Below are 21,642 nucleotides of genomic sequence, written 5' to 3'. Positions count from 1 at the left end.
CACTTTTCAAGTCCTCTTGACTTTTGAACTGTTTTGATATCAAGTTCTACTTAAATGGTACTTTCCCTCTAAAGAGTGTAAAGCATCTTATATAAGGGTAAATTTCAATATTCAAAAACATTTAGCCTTAGGTCTTAACTACATTTCTGCATGTGCAGAGCTTCCTTCATCATGGCTTGTGGCACAACTATACAACATAGATCTTAAAGATGCATCTCTTTTATCAATAGGGGTTTTTTAAGGGTTGCCCAAATCATTTGTTTCTCAATTCTTGGCAAGAAAACAAAACTGTACACTGCACCAATACAAAATATAATAAAATTTCAGTACTAGTAGACACAGCTCACTTCTACTACCTATATATATTGCCTAATATGTGTCAGGCACTATTCTAACTACACACAGTAACTCACTTAATCCTTAAGGTAACACTATGAGGTAAGTACTGTAATTGTAACATTTTAAAGACAAGGCAACGAAAGCACAGAAAGGTTGACTGACTTGTCCATGACCCTAAGTGGCAGAGTTAGGAATCTAACTCTAGTAGCCTACTTCTAGAGGCTGGACAATAACTTACTGTACACTGTTTCTTAAAAGGAAAAGGGAGCTGACATTGTGACAGATCTAAAACCACACCAATGCTTTTAATTATCTAACTAGTGCATTTCCCAGCAAAGTCAAGTCCAGGGAAACCAAGGTCACTGTCTTTACCCACACCAAAGTTTATTCTCTGAAGTCATTTGCCAAGCAATCACTCATTCAGTCACTTAACAAGCAAACTTTGAAAGCCTATTGTGTGCCTCACTGTCATCCTTGCCAGTCATGTCCGAACTTTGCGACACTATGGTCTCTAGCCCACCAGGCTCCTCTGTCCATGGGGTTTTCCAGGCAAGAATACTTGAGTGGGTTGCTATTTTCTTCCCCAGCTAATCTTCCTGACCCAGGGATCAAGCTCATGTTTCCTACGTCTCCTGCATTGGCAGGCAGATTCTTTACCACTGAGACACTTGGGAAGTCCATTGTATGTCTCACAGGGTGCTATATGATGGGGTTGCAATAAAAGATAAACCCAAGTTGGCCTCGTCTCTCCCAATACTTCCATGTTGGTTGAGGATCTCTTACATTTTCTAGTATCTTGTGCCTACGCCCTTCAGTGTTCTATGCCCTCACTGACTTGTCTCTGGATGTAGGCATCATTTCAACCTCTCTCTCTTCACTAACATATTTAGATTATCTTTTTAATTTCTCCAACACCATCATCCAAGCTTAGGTCTTTACAAATAACCCACAATTATATTATTATAATGATCATGTGTTTTGTTCTGTCTATACTCAATCTTCCTCTAAAGCACCTATTAACAGCATCATGACCCCTTGCCCAAACACTAAATTTGATTCACTAGTGACATCTTAATAATGTTGTAGTATTAATACTGCTTACAATCTGATCCTTAATCAGTCAGACCAGTCTTGCCTCCTACCATCCGCTTCACATATACTTCAGCCTAATAAAAGGTCTATTTGCAATTATTACTTGCTCACTACCTGATCATGTTGACATGTCTCTTGAAAATGTGATTTTTCATGCCATGAAATATCTCCACCCAAGTCTGCACTATGAAATTTTGGAAGGCCCAGTTCAGAAGTCACCTATTTCATGAAACTCTTTTGAGCCCACCAGTTAGAAGTACTCTCTTTAGTCTCTGAATAGTGATAGATCCATCTATGCATCATCTGATGCTCACTTGTTTTGCATTATCTGTGCATATCCCCCCCTTCTTTGACTGTTGTATCACTAAGAATGGGGCAATTTCCTTAACAACATGTATATAGATATTAAATATATATAATACGGTGCTCTGAGCAGAGATTAAGTGTTCTGTGAAATATTGTTTGAATAAGTAAAACTATAACTAAAAAACCTTCTGGTCATAAGTGTCCAGATTTTTTTAAAAACATGTGTGTAACATTATCTTATTTGCTGTTATAAAAGTATCATGTGAAAATTATTTAGAAGGAAGAAAAACTGGACCTAAGGAGTATGAAATGACTTTATAGTCACGTGCTTTATTTAAGGTTACATTCTTTTGCAGTTTTTTATTGCTGTTGTAGATGTTAGTATTGTTCAAAAAAATTATTTGGAAATTAGAGGTCAGAGAGAAAGAATATGGGGAAACATCACTTGTTCTCTAGTATGAATTGGTAAAACTCCAACTGGGAGTACTTTTTGACATGCAGTTCCTAAGTTCCTATCAGAAACTTTGACAAGAGAAGCAATTATGTAAGAGAAAAAGAAAGCCTAAAAGATATGCCATCAATTCACCTCTTTCAGTACTCAAAATTCAATCTTTCAAATTAAGCTACAGACCTGAGCCACATCAGCTGAATATATCACAGAAATACTTTCATTGTATTGAGCTTTAATGTTATTCTTTTAACTTTCATCAAAGTTTGCTTTTTAAAAAAAGCCATAGCTGAAGAATCATCTGCATTTTACGAAGAAAATGTTCATTAAATTATTCTATATTTCTATTTAACTCCAACATTAGAATTGTCTTTAAAACTCTGCTCTGCTTTCTGAAAAATAGAGCTAGATAACTTTTCTTTTTTGACTAAAAAAATGTTCAAAGAAAACTTTGATACAGAAGCAGAGCAAGTAGGTTGATAGTTATGGCTGTTGTATTTGCTTCTTCTTTAATCTCAAGAGTGAATATAGAGATGTACTCATTCATTTATTCATTCATTAAACAAGTGTCTATTATCTGTTTGAATTCTAGGAATACAACAGTGAGCACTAACAGACAAAAGTCTCTAGCCTTGTGACTCATAGTTCTCTCTAATTCTGTGAAATAGATACTAAATAGGATGAAAGAAAAACATATAGAACATGGGATGACAAGTTTTGTTATTGAGAAAAATAACAAAGCAGAAAAGGAGGAGAGGGAATGATTGTCGTTTTAACTAGGAGGAAATGACATTAGATTGAAGATCCACAGAAAGTGAGTTGCACAACTATCTGACAGATTCCTCGAGGCTGGGAATCAAGTTATCACCTGCAAAGACATCAAGGACTTGAGTGTTCAAAGGCTAGCAGGAGACCAGGTGGTTAGAGTAGAGAGAGGGAGGAAGAGAAACGGTCAGTTGGATGAAGGCTGTGGAAACCATTGTGAAGATTTGGGATTTCATCAATTAAGCAAATTAGATGTTTACCCATTTATATTGATAGTAATTGGTTTTTAAATGATGCTTATTTGGAAGTAATGTATTTGTCATAAGTATAAGCAAAAATTGATTCTTTAGGTATATGTGGCTGTTTTGTTTTATGGCATTCATTTTTTTAATTCACTAATTCATTTACTCAGCAAAACTATTAAGTAAAGTATGTACTATGGTGACAAAAGTGGTAATATAAAACAAAATAAATATTCAAAAGAAAAAATATAGTCTGTAACCTCAAATGTCTATTAGTGACTTCTGCTGCTGCTAAGTCGCTTCAGTCGTATCCGACTCTGTACGACCCCATAGATGGCCTCCTACCAGGCCCCTCTGTCCCTGGGATTCTCCAGGCAAGAACACCAGAGTGGGTTGCCATTTCCTTCTCCAATGCGTAAAAGTGAAAAGTGAAAGTGAAGTCGCTCAGTCGTGTCCGACTCTTAGCGACCCCATGGATTGCAGCCTACCAGGCTCCGCCGTCCATGGGATTTTCCAGGCAAGAGTACTGGAGTGGGTTGCCATTGCCTTCTCCAATTAGTGACAGAGATAAATAATGATTTGTTATTAAAATATTTTTTCTATATCTTTTAGGTAAAGAAAAGTATAAAACATGATTGGGGAGGGGTTGATAATCATTTGTGTATTTCATAGAGATCAATGTGGAGAAGAGATTCGAATGAAGCATGATTGGACTCAGGGAGATGAATTAGAAAGCTATAAAAATGAATAAAATCTGAAGCAAGATACTAACAGAGGGTGGAGAGCTAAGTAGAAAGTTATAGGCCATTTTTAGAATGAAGAATTGACAGGACTTCATGACTAAATAGGTGTGGGTGGTGTGAGAGGGGGATGAATCAAGAATAACTCCCAGTTTTCTAACATGAACAACTAAGCGGAGGGTGGTTACAATTAGTGAGTTCAGTTTAGGACAACTTGAGACATACTGGTAAGCGGTGATGAGCTAGTAGTTGATGTCTTGAAAATAATTAAGATAATCCAGAGAGAGGGGGCTCAGTTAAAAGGTTCAAGGACAGAAATCCAGGAATATCAACATTTAAATAGTGGGCAAAGAAAGAGTTACTCATAGAAGGATTGAAATGAATAAACAGAAGAGGTTTTCACAGAAGCAACAGGGAAGATGGCTTTCATGTTTTTCCACATTGTAATCTGTGTCTATCCACAGTGACAAATTCAACATGTTTATTCACTTAACTTTAACAGAATTGTTTATATGAAACATTTCAAATCAAAAGTACCCAATTATTTTTATAAAAACAGGATGGGGAGCATGTGATTTTTTTTTTTAATAAAAAAAAAAAAAAAAAAATAATAGATGGATGGCTGTATCAACTCTAATAAAGACAACAGCAACACTATTTCTAGTAAAAAGTAAATAATAAAAAAAAAAAAATTATTAGAAATTAAAATAGATCCTCCTGAGTTTAAAATGTTGTATATACACTTAACCATTGTTGATTAATCATCCTAAAACTTTAATCCTGAAATTAAAATACACTGTAGATTCATTTATTTCAATCCTTCAAAAGTAGTCACTTCAGTGTGCTTTTTAATTTTTATTTCATTAAAACAAGTTGCTGCTGCTGCTAAGTCGCTTCAGTCGTGTCCGACTCTGTGCGACCCCATAGACGCAGCCCACCAGGCTTCCCCATCCCTGGGATTCTCCAGGCAAGAACACTGGAGTGGGTTGCCATTTCCTTCTCCAGTGCATAAAAGTGAAAAGTGAAAGTGCAGTCACTCAGTCATGTCCGACTCTTAGCGACCCCATGGACTGCAGCCTACCAGGCTCCTCCGTCCATGGGATTTTCCAGGCAAGAGTACTGGAGTGGGGTGCCATTACCTTCTCCAAAACAAGTTACTACATATCAAATAATATAAATTCCTAAAATAAAAGAAGCACCAGTGCTACAAAGAGATGAAAACATACCTTACAAAAAGATGAAAACATGTGCTAAGGCATCAGAAAAAAATCCAGGCTACAGTGTGAGATCTCAAAATCAAAGCTTATCTATGAAAATGAAGTTAATGTATATTCTGAAATCATGAGGATTTAAATGGATTATAAAACTAATAGAAACCCTGTACTTTAAAGAACACATATCAATTTGTTGTCATTCAGGCGCCAAGTTGTGCCCAACTCTCTGTGACCCCATTAACTGCAGCACGTGAGGCTTCTCTGTCCTCAACTATCTCCCAGTGTTTGCTCAAACTCATGCCCATTGAGTCAGGGATGCCATCAACCATCTCATTCTCTGTCACCCATTCACCTTTGCTGTCAACCTTTCCCAGCATCAGGGTCTTTTCAAATGAGTCGGCTCTTTGCACCAGGTAGCCAGTTTTGGAGCTTCAACTTCAGCATCGGTTCTTCCAATGAATATTCAGGGTTGATTTCCTTTAGGATTGACTGGTTGGATCTCCTTGCAGTCTAAGGGACTCTCAAGAGTCTTCTCCAACACCACAATTTAAAGCAACAATTCTTCAGTGTTCAGCCTTCTTTATGGTCCAAATCTCACAGCCATACATGACTACTGGAAAAACTATAACTCTGACTAGATGGACCTTTGTAGGCAAAGTAATGTCTTTGTTTTTAATACACTGTCTAGGTTTGTCCTAGCTTTTCTTCCAAGGAGCAAGCATCTTTTAATTTCATGACTAAAGTCACCATCCTAAGTGATTTTGGAGCCCAAGAAAATAAAGTCTGTCACTGTTTCATTGTTTCCCCATCTATTTGCCATGAAGTGATGAGACGGGATTCCATGATCTTAGTTTTTAATATTGAGTTTTAAGCCAGCTTTTTCAATCTCCTCTTTCACCTTCATCAAGAGGCTCTTGAGTTCCTCTTGGCTTTGTCCCATAAAGGTAGTGTCATCTGAATCTATGAGGATATTGATATTTCTCCCAGCAATCTTGATTTCAGCATATGCAGCCCAGGATTTCCCATGATGTACTCTGCATAGAAGTTAAATAAGGAGGGTGACAATATACAGCCTTGCTGTACCCCTTTCCCAAATTTGAACCAGTCTGTTCTCCCATGTCCAGTTCTAACTGTTGCTTCTTGACCTGCATACAAGTTTCTCAAGTGGCAGGTAAGGGTGTCTGGTATTCCCATCTCTTTAAGCATTTTCCACAGTTTGTTGTGATCCATACAGTCAAAGGCTTTGTCATAGTAAATGAAGCAGAAGTAGATGTTTTTCTGGAATTCTCTTGATTTTTCTATGATCCCACAGATGTTGGCAATTTGATCTCTGGTTCCTCTGCCTTTTATAAATCCAACTGGAACATCTGGAAGTTCTCAGTTCACCTACTGTTGAAGCCTAGCTTGAAGGATTTTGAGCATTACATTGCTAGCATGTGAGATGAGTGCAACTGTGCAGTAGTTTGAGCATTCTTTGGCATTGCCTTTATTTGGGATTGGAATGAAAACTGACCTTTTCCAGTCCTGTGGCCACTGCTGAGTTTTCCAAATTTGCTGGCATGTTGAGTGCAGCACTTTCACAGCATCATCTATTAAGTTTTGAAATAGCTCAACTGGAATTCTATCAACTCCACTAGCTTTGCTCATAGTGATGCTTCCTAAGGCCCACCTGACTTTGCACTCCAAGATGTCTGGCTCTATGTCAGTGATCACACCATCATGGCTATCTGGGTCATTAACATCTTTTTTTTTTTTCATATAATTCTGTTTATTCTTGCCACCTCTTCTTAATATCTTCTGCTTCTGTTAGGTACATACCGTTTCTGTCCTATATTGTGCCCATCTTTGTTCCCTTGTTATCTCCCTTGGTAATTTTTTTGAAGAGAACTCTAGTCTTTCTCATTCTATTATTTTCCTCTATTTCTTTGCATTGATCACTTAGGAAGGCTTTCTTACCTCTCCTTGCCATTCTTTGGAACTCTGCATTCAGATGGGTACATCTTTCCTTTTCTCCTTTGGGCTTTTGCATCTCTTCTTTTCTCAGCTATTTGTAAGGCCTCCTCAGACAACCATTTTGCCTTTGCATTTCTTTTTCTTGGGGATAGTTTTGATCACCGTCTCCTGCACAATATTATGAACCTCTGTCCATAGTTCTTCAGGCCCTTATATATAGCAGATCTAATCCCTTGAATCTATTTGTCACTTCCACTGTATAATTGTAAGGGATTTGAATTAGAGCATACCTGAATGTCTTAGTGGTTTTTCCCTACTTTTTTCAATCTAAGTCTGAAGTTTGCAATAATAATACAAATTTAGTAAAAAGAAATAAATTGTCTATGAAAGTCCAAATAACTTTTAGCACATTTTCTGAAATCATTTTTTGAGAAGAGTCACAATAGATATTAGTTTTTCAGATAAGCAAGAATTATAATCTAAATTCTGGAATAAGACTATTTAAGAGGTTGCTGTATCAGCAGATAAGTTCTCCTTTATTGTTACAGCATTTCTATCTGTCCTCTGTGTTATAATAACATGTGAACAAAGGTCTTGCATAGAGGTTATTATGAAGCCATAAGCTATACTATCACTATACTTAACATTATAACCAAAATTACAACTTAGTCAATTGTAACTGGAAGAAAATTGCAGGCTATACCAAGTGTAGCAGATGTACAGAAGACTGTAGCAGCTGTTAGAAATCTCGAATATTATACCTTATGAAATTATATTTTCAGTTAACATAAATGCTGAAACAGGTTATTCATTCTAAGAAGTTCTTCTGGGGACAAACATTTTCCTGTGCATCAGATTGAGCCTAGTTATTAAAAAAGCCTTCTATACAAGTACATTGGAAAGTTCAGAACTGTAAATGGAGTATCTAGTACCACTTAATTAAGGATATAATCAGGAAATAGTCATGCCTCTATTTACCTGAGTATGATGAACAAGACTTATTAGGAGACCTTTGATATATAATATTTTGTGTGTTATTGACTGTTCTAATATATGTTAATTTATCCACAACCATTAAAGATCAGTTTGACTACCTGGGACCTCAATCTGATTATCTATGGCCCAGAACCCTTTAAGTCAGTTAACCCATCACTCTGGTATAAAACCTACCTCTCACTGAGGGAATTGTCAGTACCTTAAGGAAACAACCCTGCCTTCAATGAGCTGATTAAATTGAAAGTTAGTGATATTCTGTGCTTAATTCATTATTTTTTTAATTTATTTATTTTTAATTGAAGGATAATTGCTTCACAATATTATGTTGGTTTCTACCATACATCAACATTAAGCAACCATAGGTATACATATGTCTGGTCTTGCCAGATGGTCTTGCCAGATGGTGCAAGTGGTAAAGAATTCACCTGCCAATGCAGGAGATGCAAGAGACTTAGGTACAATCCTTGGGTCAAGGGATCCTTGGGTTGGGAATATTCCTTGGGCAAAGAAATGGCAACCCACTCCAGTATTCTTGCCAGGAGATTTCCATGGACAGAGGAACCTGGCAGGCTACAGTCCATGGGGTCACAAAGAGTCGGAGACAACTGAGCATGCCCACACGAGATGTTATACATGTGTCCCCTCTCTTTTGAACTTCCTTCCCACCTCCCATCCCATCCAACCCCTCTAGACAGTCACAGAGCACTGGTTTGAGCTCCCTGAGGCATTTGCAGGGCAGCAATAGAGACGCAGATAAGGAACATTATTTTTAAGTAGTGTTATGAGTTCAGTAATCTCTCTAGCAGTGTTTGTTATAACAACAGCTCCATATTATGCAAAAAATATGAATGCTAAAGTAAAGGAAACAAGCTCCAGTGGTACCATTTACAGCTCTGAGGACACAGGCACACTCTGTGAACCAGACATTTACTTGCTCTACATCTGGTCCTAAGGATTCCAGATAAGATACTTTAATATGTCAGGCATCCTCAGAAATAGCTTAAAATTGTGTGATGGAACAAGAAAGACCTCATCATTAATAACTGGATAAGGATCGTGCTGGTTTCCCAGTCGATAATGGGGGCCATTGCATAAATGTAAAACATTTAAGATCCAAGGTGTCCTGCTTGCCATCACAAATTTGATTTGGGCATATCATGAAAATGACAAGCCAGCATTATGCTTCTTCTCCTCTGTGACATTTATTTTCTTTCACCTTCCACCCTCAGTTTTTATGAATTCTGATGAAAGGATCAGATGTAATATTTTCCTCAATGGATTAAAAATTACGTATCTGTAATTTTAAACAACATACAATTGTGACATGTAAATGCATTTGATGCAAATGAAGACCTCTGAGACTCTTCAGTAGATGCAGTTATAGACAGGGTTAACCAACATGATAAACTAGTATGGTGAGAAAAAAAATGAGTCCTGTAACATTAAAATGCAAGTAGAAGCCATGCCCTGTCATATTTTTTTAAGTACACCATGTAATGTTAGATTGTAAGCACACAATTCAACCCAGCAAACAGTCATTGGACAACTAAGCCATACACCAAAGATACAAAAATGATAAGACCTAGACTGAGCATTTAAAAAGCTAACAATCTTTCTGAAGAGACAAACAATAAGCCACTAAGCATGAAACAATATAAACATTTTAATTTTTTTTTAGATTTCAAAATACTGCATGGAAGAAGTAGACCTTTTTATAAACAAAATGATAAACTTAGATTTTTTTTAATTTTATTTTTAAACTTTACATAATTGTATTAGTTTTGCCAAATATCAAAATGAATCCGCCACAGGTATACATGAGTTCCCCATCCTGAACCCTCCTCCCTCCTCCCTCCCCATACCATCCCTCTGGGTCGTCCCAGTGCACTAGCCCCAAGCATCCAGTATAGTGTATCGAACCTGGACTGGCAACTCGTTTCTCACATGATATTTTACATGTTTAAATGTCATTCTCCCAAATCTTCCCACCCTCTCCCTCTCCCACAGAGTCCATAAGACTGTTCTATACATCAGTGTCTCTTTTGCTGTCTCGTACACCGGGTTATTGTTAGATTTTTATTGATGCTAAGGATAAGTGTTATTTGTGTCATGGAGATACTCGAGGTGTTTTACTTGGTTGAGCAGAAATAAGTAGAAAATGGCAGTACATAATTACACAAGTTGGACTGAGAACTGAGTCATTTAGCCAAAAATGATTCTGAAGTATGCTCTGCCAGAGCAAACCGTTCAGAAATGAACCAAAGTTATTAGAAAAAAATTGCTGAGTTGATGAGCTAATACCTGAATGTGAAACTGCAATAGCTTGATGGAGAGTTCAGGCTCCCCAAACTGTCCTAAGGGGATGTGTGTTACCTGTATTGTTATTGTAAATAATAGAAAATACCAAAAATTATCTGAACATTCAGTAGTATTTCAGTTCAGTTCAGTCACTCAGACTTGTCCGACTCTGCGACCCCATGAATCGCAGCACGCCAGGCCTCCCTGTCCATCACCAACTCCCGGAGTTCACTCAGACTCACGTCCATCGAGTCAGTGATGCCATCCAGCCATCTCATCCTCTGTCATCCCCTTCTCCTCCTGCCCCCAATCCCTCCCAGCATCAGAGTCTTTTCCAATGAGTCAACTCTTCGCATGAGGTGACCAGAGTACTGGAGTTTCAGCTTTAGCATCATTCCTTCCAAAGAAATCTCAGGGCTGATCTCCTTCAGAATGAACTGGTTGGATCTCCTTGCAGTCCAAGGGACTCTCAAGAGTCTTCTCCAACACCACAGTTCAAAAGCATCAATTCTTTGGCCCTCAGCCTTCTTCACAGTCCAACTCTCACATCCATACATGACCACAGGAAAAACCATAGCCTTGACTAGACGGACCTTTGTTGGCAAAGTAATGTCTCTGCTTTTGAATATGCTGTCTAGGTTGGTCATAACTTTCCTTCCAAGGAGTAAGCGTCTTTTAATTTCATGGCTGCAGTCACCATCTGCAGTGATTTTGGAGCCCCAAAAAATAAAGTCTGACACTGTTCCCACTGTTTCCCCGTATTTACTGTATACTTATTTTGCATACAACAGCAGAAAGGACACTAAAAAAGTAATCATGACCCATTTTTGCATGACGAAAATTTTCTTCCAGTCCCCTCTTCTTTCATTTATGAAATAGTTTCCAGACATAGTTTGGAAAACAGATACAGGAACTTAATGACTCCTAAATGCTATAGAAATGAAATCCCATCTGTATGTCCATTTTCAGACTCATGGTTTTCAGCTATCTAATACCTATAAGCTATTAAAGTTTATATATGTTTGTTAATTTATTCAGCAATTCTTTCATTCAATTCAATAAAATTGAGTTCCTATTACGTGTGAGGCCTTGATGATTCACAGATGAATAAGATAATATCTTAATTCCAGAAGCTTAGAATCTAGTACCAAAAGGAAGGCAAATAATTCCCGAAAGTGCTTTAGTTGATATAATGTATTATGTGTGGGTTGTCATAGGACATAAGGTTATAATACTTAATTCTCTCCACCAGGTTCAGGATCAGCTTCATTGAGGAAATAATGCTTGTGCTAAGAGGTCAAAAAGCTTGTGAAGGTAAAATAGAAAGATGCATAGGCCAAACATAGTAGTTTGATTATATTTGAGTTAAAGTATCTGAAATTGCATTAGTTAAACAATTGTGTTTTTTTGTTTAGTTGCTAAGTCATGTCCAACTCTTTTGTGACCCCTTGGACTGTAGCCTGCCAGCCTCGCCTGTCCACAGGTTTCCCAGGCAAGAATATTGGAATTGGTTGCTTTTTTCCTTCTCCAGGGGATCTTCCCAAAGCAGAGATCAAACTCACATCTCCTGCATTGGCAGGCAGATTCTTTACCACTGAGCCACAAGGGAAGTCCATGTTTTAGGTATATATGAAAACAAATAAACCCAGATGTTGGGAGGTCAATCAGAGGACCTCTGCAGTAGTGGGAATGAGAAGCAATGAGAGCCTGAATCAAGAGGCCAGTTTTGTGATGAGAGTCACAGTAGAATGAAGTTTGAGAGGTAAGATAGACAGAACTACCTATCATTTGGATATGAGATATGAATAAGGAAGGATTTGACACCCAAGTTTCTGGCTTGGCTAAGCAATCAGAAGATGATGGTATTGGGGAATAAAGGGAGTGTCATATGGTTTAAGCTGCAGATATGGTGAGCTATGTCCTTTAGGCAATGTGAATTTTTAGGTCTGGAACTTAAGAGAGAAATTTGGGGTCATCAATATATAAGACATTGTGAAAGCATGGAAGTGGATCAAATAGTTGAACATGTCAGATGAATAAAAGTGAAAAGCAAGACTGTGAGAATGCCCAGGATTGTCAGTAGCTGGGAGAAGGATAAAACTCCTAAGGGAGACTGAGAATGAAACAGCAAAGAGACTGGGAAAAGGTAAGAATAGGGAAGCTACCAGTGGAAAGGAAAAGGTGGTCAGCAAATTTGGTTGCCAGAGGAAGAAAAATGAAGAGAGAACTAAAAGGGTTTGTTAAATTCAGAAACCAAGAATTTCATGGTGTCCACTGTCAGTGCTTAGAGAGTAAATAGGAGTTAAAGCCTTTGTTCAAACAAAAATGTGAGGAATAAGGAGTTAGATAAAGGGAAATGGACTGGATGGTTTGACTGTGTTTTCCTGATACAAATTTGAATATGTTCAAAGACTGTAAAAAAAGGAAGAAAACAAAGTGAAAACTGAGCAGCCAGGTGCCAGTTCCAGAGAAATCAACAATTCATGGAAAAACAGAGAAGTACAGTTTAAATAGTAGTCAGTCAATGTCAAACAGGAGTGAAGTCAGGAAAGGCATAGGTAAATTATCTACAGGTTTGAAACCTAGATGCTGAAGGATTTATAACTCAAGGCTCAGTTTCTTTTTCCTGTGGAATAAAACCCAGGTCTACTGCCAACTTTCTCCCTTATTTCCTATACCTGAAGGTATATGTGCCAAGGACACTAGATATCTCAACATCACATAGATGGTGAATAGCATGAAAACACCCCAAGGAGTTTACATTAGCTACATAGACCCTGATCAGTGGAAATATAGTCCCTTATGCTCAGTAGCAAAACAATTATAGAACCACAGTAACTCTGGTCATGTGCTGAATTAGCCAAATCATGCTGTTGAAACGCTAGTGTGTCCCACATGAAGAAATGGTCTAAGAAAAATCTTCCTGAGGGAGTAGGTTTTCCTCCCAAGCTGTCATTTATCTCTTTTCCTATTTCTTCTAGCATAGAGTTTATTTGAATTCTTTTTCTCTCAACCTGATGCAGTAACACCTCTGGATCTCACATCTTTCATCAGACTCATTGATGTGCTGTTGACTCAGTCTGCTAGATCATTAACAATGATTTTTTTTTTTTTTTAAGAAGAGTTAACACCAGTTCTTGCTGTAATGGTTATCTTTCACTCTCTCACTGCTCCAAAGAGAATCATCCATCTTTGTAAGCCTATTCATCAATCATTGGTATTTGTGCTTTGTCCTTTCTGACAGTTTTCAGTCAATGTGACTGAGTTATATGCAGGCCAGCTCAATAGTGCAGGTTAATTTTGATACTGGAGACTATTTTCTCTGTTTATTTCCATAATTCCAAACATTATGTTTTGTAGGCAATTTAACAACTGGGGAATTTTAATGTAAAAATAATTTGCTTCCTTTTGCTTAAAAATTGAGTACCTGGAGTGTAAGTGAATTTTTCAAAGCAGATCAAAGATAAGGAAGAAAATACCAGTTTTGAATCTCTTTGACCTGTAACACTTAATATGAGTGTTTTTCTTTTAACACAGGAAAAAAAAAAAAAAAAAAAATCTATGGCTTAGAACTTAATCCATGGTACTTCAAAGTGTTTAAGCAAAGTTCATTTGCAAGGACCCTAGAAATCTATCTGATTCTCATCTAACCCATACAGTTTTTTTCCTTTACGTTTCAAAGAATGGAGGGTGAGAGATTTGTGCTGTTTTGACATTATATAAATGTTTATTTCTTATAGAGTTTTAAAATTATCTAGTATTGTGATATGGGAATGCAAAGTAGCACTAACTTGTCAGAAATTAATGAAAACCTGTTTTTAAAAATAGGACAAATGGAGGTGAAATGGTTTGTCTAAGAGTAAAATCAATATTAGAAAGATCACATTTGATGCTATGTGAAGTTTACCAAATTTTCCATTGAGTGAAATCCCTGTAAGTGTTCATTATGAATAGTGAGAGCTGGATCTCTGGCCAAGAGTCATGGTTTGCCTTCATTGGCATAGCTTATATTACACTGAGTTTGTAAAATGAATGCAAAAGCTATGATAACTTCTGTTTTTAATGGCTTGCCCAAATTTTTAAAAGGATGACATAAGGATAAAGTAACTTAATAGGTGTTATGCTTGATAAAAAAGCATGATTCTCCTCAATACAATGGAAAAATCTTTGAGGCAACTTGAGGTCAATTTCTCACATTCTTGAAACCTATATTTCCTCACTGGCAAAATAAGAGTAATTGGATTTACCTCACTAGGCAGCCTCTGAAAATTAAATTAGATTTGATATCTAAAGCACCTTGCACAAAGATAACAACATACAGTATATGCTCAATAAATCTGAATTTGTTCCCTTCCCATACATCCTCAATAACATAGGTGCCAAACATCAAAGCACTGAATACACATAAAAACTACCAGGTATCTGATACTAATTAGTTAATTACTAGATTCAGTGAATATTGAAACATACAAAAAATATTATATTGTCTTCCTGTACAGATAAGAAGAAATTATCTGAATCTAGCTTTGCATAGATCAACACACAAAATCAACTAGATCAGATAGCTTTTCTATTTGCACATATATACATAGGTTCTCCACAGCCTCATCAACATCCATTAGTTACTGAATTTTGTGAACTGTCATTGAAACATTACAACAATATTTTGTTGCACTAATTTTATAAACATTTAAAGGGCAATACATATTATTTTTCAGAGACAAACCAAAGTTTAATTTCTCAAGGTTCATGCTGTTTGCTTTAGCAGCATTTGATGAAGGATCTTTTATATACATTTGTAATAGATGAAATAAACCAGATTGTAAATCCTTTGCCTTTCTTTTTTAAAGCAAACCATGTATCAGTTTTTGGTTTGTTTTTTTTTTTTTTTGGTCCAAATTGTGTAGGATAAGTTAAATTGCATTCTATTAACCAACGTGACTGCATTTCTATAAGTATAGTTATGTTGAAATAAAGTTTTTAAAAGCAAAAAAGTATTCTATTCCCTTCCTAGACAGTGTCCTTCCTTGTTTTTAAATTTATTCTACTAACATGTATTGAACTATGCAATAGCTAATGAACTTTCAGTCCAGAGACCTTGTTTCATTTTCATAGCCTGAAATATTATCTGTCCTTTTTTCCAATTACTGTACACTTTACACAACTGTCATCTCAGAATCTGTTGCTACCATAAATCTAATAGGATGGGTTTCAAGGTTCAGCATTCAAGGGTAGGTGTGAGATAATAACGTTTTGATCACTCAGTTTTCTCTACCACAGTAACTGCACCAGGGATTGGGAATCTAATCTAACCTAATTTCAGTTAACTCTAAGCTGCACACACTGCTACAACTTCCTTGCGAAGGTATAAGAAGAAAAAGAAGAACGAAGAGGATCATAACTGTCTTTGATTCCATTGGTATATGCTTTTTGCTATTGCCATCTATTATACATTTTATATATGTATAACCTCCGCCACCCTCACAATACATTTAGAAAAAAATATAAATAGTTTCAGCAGAAAGGATTGGAAGCATTGTACTGGAAATGTTATAAACTGGGAAAGGAGAAGATAAATACACTTCATCTCCATTATCTATCATTCTAAACTCCTTCTGAATAAGCAGAACTGCTGCTGCTGCTGCTAAGTCACTTCAGTCATGTCTGACTCTGTGCAACCCCATAGATGGCAGCCCACCAGGGTCCCCTGTCCGTGGGATTCTCCAGGCAAGAACACTGGAGTGGGTTGCCATTTCCTTCTCCAAAGCATGAAAGTGAAAAGTGAAAGTGAATTCGCTAAGTCATGTCCGACTCCTAGCAACCCCATGGACTGCAGCCTACCAGGCTCCTCCGACCATGGGATTTTCCAGGCAAGAGTACTGGAGTGGGGTGCCATCGCCTTCTCTGGAATAAGCAGAAACAGGGACTCAAATTGTGGCAGGACTTCTAGACCCTGAAAGCATGACCCACTGGGTTAATATAACCAACAGACATTCCAAAAGAGGGATTTAGGGGAAAAAATCAGAGTCAAGAATTAAGCAGCCCAACAGAATCATCAATCTAATAGGGCTTGGAAGATACTTAAAAACTGGGTATAAAACTATGGAAATGGAATCCAGATACACTGGTGAGAGAGATGGGTCTGCAAGAGGAAGAAGTAAAATTTGTGAGTGTGTTCACCTGTTAGAACAGGGAGCGAGTAGGGGATAAGAGTGAGTAGTGGTTAAAGTAGTGGTTAAGACTGAGTAATGGTTAGGAGTGCTGGCTTCAGAGTCTCAGAGTTTATAACCCTGACCCACCACACATTAGCTAGTTATATAATCTTGCTGAGTTTCAGTTTCCTAAGAGGTAAAATATGTACAATAATTATTCCTACCTTATTGGGGTCAGTATGAGAGTTAAATATATTTATAACATTTAGTGTAATGTTTGGCCCTTCCTAAGTGCTCAGTAAATGTTAGCTATTATCAGATCTACTGGAGCTTTAATAGGACTTTCTGGGTAAGTAGATAGGAAATTGGGGACCAAACACTTTTGGGTAGCTATCTTCTTTTGATATCTGTGAATTGAAGGAGAAGATAAAAGAGGTCAGGGTTGCATAAAGAAGAAATAATTATAACTTGCAATAGAGAATACAGAGGGGAGAAAAGAAATAGTCTCTTTTTGAAAATATTGCTCCAATGAACCATGTTTTCAGGGCCCAGAAATCCTGCCTGAATCTGATTCCCTGATTCTACTTATTCAAAAATAGAGTTTAGGCCAAGGATAATGGCAACAAAATGCTCATGCAGTGCCCTTATTTTTTTCTGTCCCATAGCATCTCCAGTAAAATTATTTCACTCCTTTCTGATGAAACTATCTTAACAATTTCCTAGAGTTATGGAGTCTCCAAATGTGTAAAATACCAATACAGAACAAGAATAATTTATTGAAAAGTATTGACCAGTGGTATCAAGGACAGACATGCTCCTCTTCTTTCCAGGAATTCTTTTATGTCTCTGGGAGGTGACTGTGGCAGTGTCTCTTAGCTTGGAGTTGAGTGAAGTTAAACTACAAGAGAAAAGATACAAAGCAAGAGGGAAGACATGAAAGGAGAGTGCTATGTGTAAAAGAACACCAAAGAGAAGGCGTTAACACGGAAATATTTAAATATAGTTACTGGCAAAAGTGTTACTGCAGTGTTACCGTTTGGCACAAGAGGAAAAGATTAGCAATAAATAAACAGAAAGATGTTTGCTTCTTATCTGGCCACTTGTCTATTCAGTTCTTGTACCTTTCCCTTCCTCCTTTTAGCCTCTAAAATAGATAATAAAAGATGCCAAAGATTCAAGGTGCTCCGAGGAGTTCCCATATGTTCATGAAATAGATACCAATACATTTTCAAATGCTAAAATAATCAACCTAAAAGTTATTTCATCTGATTAAATTAAACCAGAATTTCCTGTTCTAGTTTTCCAAGGCAGTTTTCTCCATATCTCTTCTCCTCCATAGTAACATATCCTCCTAGAAATTATAGCTTCAACCATTCTTCCTGCCCTTAGTTCAATGTCATCCTAAAACAAAACAAAACAAACATGATCAAAGGGTCCTAACATCCCCACATATTGAAAGAAAATCTTGGGTTACTGAATATTGTTGCTGCTGTTCAGTTGCTAAGTTGTGTCTGATTCTTTGTGACCCCATGGACTGCAGCATGCCAGCCTTCCCTGCCCTTCGTTCTCTCTCAGAGTTTGCCCAAACTCATGTCCATTGAGTCGGTGATGCCATCCAACCATCTCATCCTCTGTTACCCTTTATCTTTCTGCCCTTAATCTTTCCCAGCATCAGGGTCTTTTCTAATGACTCAGATCTTCGCATTAGGTGGCCAAAGTATTGGAGCTTCAGCTTCAGCATCAGTCCTTCCAGTGAATATTCAGGGTTGATTTCCTTTAGAATTGACTGGTTTGATCTCCTTGTGGTCCAAGGGACTCACAAGAGTCTTCTCCAGCAAAACAATTCAAAAACATCAATTCTTCTGCACTCAGCCTTCTTTATGGCCAACTCTCACACCTATAAATGACTACTGGAAAAACCATAGCTTTGACTATACTGACCTTTGTTGGCAAAGGTTATTGAATGAGCTGTCTGAAATAGTGAAGTGATATAGAAGAGGGAATATTAGATTGTCAAGAGAGATAAAGGATGTGCTTTTCCTAGGAATTTTAAACAAAATGGGAAATTTGCTATCTTAAGCAATCACCTCTCTAATCAGGTTAACCTGGTCTAGATGAAAAAATAAAGCAAAATAATACAATTCTTCTTAAACAAACAGCATTCCTTCACTGTCTCCTTTCTTTCCCTACCTCTATTCACTCCCTTCATGCCCATGGGGAGTAAGTAACAAACATAATAATAGGATTAACCAGGAGACATTACCCAAGGAAAATAATTCTGTAAAAAACAAAGCAAATTCTTCTCAAATTCTAGCAAATCAAGGAGTATCCTCAAATGTATCTAAAAGCTAGTATTTATGATTTTTGCATGGCCTTAGTAATTAATATTCAGTATTCTTGAGAAAGCAAAGCTAGTATGTAGATAGACTTCCTAAAACATGACCAATACCAAGGAAATCAATCATTCATTTTGCATTTAACATAAATATAAATGATATGATTGTCATCCACTAAGAGATATAAGGGCTTCCCTGGTGGCTCAGCTGGTATAGAATCTGTCCACAATGTGGAAGATCTGGGTTTGATCCCAGGGTTGGGAAGATCCCCTAGAGAAGGGGAAGGCTACCCACTCCAGTATTCTTGCCTAGAGAACTTGGGTCACAAAGAGTTGGACATTACTGAGTGACTTTCACTTCAAGAGATATAAAAGCAGTAATACATGAAAATTAAGAATCCAGAAAATATTACATAGCTCTTCAATGTACCACAAGTTACTGATCAAGGCAAAAAATTAAAGTATCTGGAGCACTAATGACACATGTGATTAAAATGCTCTGAATGAAAAATCTCTGATTACTTTGAAAATCATGATAACTTTTACTGTGAGAAAAAGAGTATATTGTGAAGAACCGCATAGCTCTTACAATGAAATGCCAGGATCAAATATCAAAAACAGGAATATGATTTAAAAACACAAAGTAGAGTACACAACAGAAAATGCCAGCAATCAAATATTCTCATTCCCATGAACTGCAGCACTTCATAACATTAATAGCATATAGTGTCTCTCTGTTGTTCTAGCTAGCCTTATGTTTCAAAGCATTTCTTTTAAAAATTTTCATCACCTTGTCTGGTGGCTCAGCAGTATAGAATCCGCCTGCCAGTGCAGAAGATGTGGGTTCAATCCCTGGTTTGGGAAGATCCCCTGGAGGAGGAAATGGCAACCCACTCCAGTGTTCTTGTCTGGGAAATCGCACGGACAGAGGAGCTTGGCAGCCTGCAGTTCATTCAGCTGCAAAAGTTGTACACAACTTAGCAACTAAACAACATGACAAAGTTCCACTGATATAACTAGATATGGTATATTTAGTATTCTTTAATGTTATCTCCTTGTAATGGGGTTAAGTATTACTGCATCAAAAAGTTTATGATCATAAATGGATTTTCTTGTATCCTTATCTCAAAACAGAAAAGAAAATGGCATTAAAACCTGAGGTCTATTAAGCAAAATCAGTAATCATTCCACGTAGGAAAATGTTAGCCTACCTAATGACATAACGTCATTTAGCAAAAAATAGGAAAAGGTGAAGGTAGAAACTGGAAGCCAGAGAAGGCAATGGCACCCCACTCCACTACTCTCACCTGGAAAATCCCATGGACGGAGGAGTCTGGTAGGCTGCAGTCCATGAGGTCGCTAGAGTCGGACACGACTGAGCGACTTCACTTTCACTTTTCACTTTCATGCATCGGAGAAGGAAATGGCAACCCACTCCAGTGTTCTTGCCTGGAGGATGCCAGGGACGGAGGAGCCTGGTGGGCTGCTGTCTCTGGGGTCCCACAGAGTCGGACACGACTGAAGCGACTTAGCAGCAGCAGCAGCAGAAACAGGAAGCAAGTGCTAATTACTTCCACATTTCATGTAGACTATGCCTGATGAGCTAATAGGGCTCTTATTGTTCAACAAATTCAAGAGAACTCCAATACTGAGGGGAAAGTATTAAATATGAAACTCCATTTTCCAAAAAATAGTTATTTATGAGCTACAGACAAAACATAAGTTGAATTTATAGCTCACATACCACTATCAGTGTAATTACTCTGTAATCAAATATATTCTTGACCCAAGACATATATCTGTTTCCCTCTTCAGAAGTACTCTCACTTGGCTTACCAATTATTAATTCTATAAAGTTTAGGTGATAAAATGTCAAGGCTTTATTTCACTATGGTGCTTTACATTTTACTTACAGAAAAAGGAAAATAAACCCCAAAACAATTGTCAAACTAAAAAAAAAAACCTAATTTTTCAATGGTGGATTTTTAGGAAGGACATAGTCCTGATAAACTCAAATTACCCAACATAGAATATGACGTGTTCATCACCAACATATATATAGAGAGAAAATCTATGCTGCAAAGATCCTATGTGTTAGTCCTTCCAGTACAAAGGTCAAAGGTAAAGTATTGATATATGCATGTGTTCTACACAATACACATTGCAATTAACATGTATACACGCATTTGGCACTAGTTATTACTGTAAGCCTCAGTCTTGGCTTATGATGAGTTTGAATTTAAAAATCCCTAAGTAGGCTTAGAATTAGAAGATGTACTACTTGTAACTTATCCTTAAATTCATGATCTAATGCAATCTCCATTTATAAATTAGTAGACTTTGATCTCATCAACTCATTGATTGTGACTAGGCATACACAAATCTCACATAATTTTAAAGACTGTAATATTCATATACATGTTCTCCCTCTGAGTTCCACTGCCTAAATTCTTTCCACTAAAGTGTGATGCTCTGCTGCACAGCCTGCATGCAGGGTTCATGCAGAACCTGCCATGAAGAATCTGCAATTCGGGTCAGTGGGAAGCATTATCCTTAATTTTCATATCACACCAGACACAGTAACTAATTTGTCAAATATCAAACAATTTTTACATAGTCTAGACCTCCTTCCCTCCCTTTCTTGCAATTAGGTTTACTTTTTTCTTTTGCAACTGAATTGTATAGAGAGGAAAATCTATCCTTAGCTCAGCTGATGTAATTGAAAATACGCTGTATTAGATTTCTCCAAATGACTTAAGAAC

At 37.2% G+C, this 21,642-nt stretch overlaps 2 protein-coding genes and 1 long non-coding RNA gene across 6 annotated transcripts in view; 1 reads left to right on the top strand and 2 right to left on the bottom strand.

The window, feature by feature from the left end:
- Positions 1-21,642, bottom strand: part of CTNNA3 (catenin alpha 3) — a 1,958,943-nt gene that overhangs the window by 1,214,607 nt on the left and 722,694 nt on the right. The window lies entirely within an intron of this gene.
- LRRTM3 (leucine rich repeat transmembrane neuronal 3) overlaps positions 1-21,642 on the top strand; it is a 209,825-nt gene that overhangs the window by 121,129 nt on the left and 67,054 nt on the right. The window lies entirely within an intron of this gene.
- On the bottom strand, positions 15,342-20,281 carry LOC138986082 (uncharacterized). Its single transcript, XR_011462976.1, has 3 exons — positions 20,188-20,281; positions 19,671-19,837; positions 15,342-17,443 (listed from the first exon to the last, which is right to left on the bottom strand). It is a non-coding gene; the product is annotated as an uncharacterized lncRNA (long non-coding RNA).

This window comes from Bos mutus, chromosome 28 (genome assembly GCF_027580195.1).
Source record: "Bos mutus isolate GX-2022 chromosome 28, NWIPB_WYAK_1.1, whole genome shotgun sequence".
Taxonomy (NCBI): Eukaryota; Metazoa; Chordata; class Mammalia; order Artiodactyla; family Bovidae; genus Bos; species Bos mutus.
This window is presented reverse-complemented; position numbering and strand designations above follow the sequence as displayed.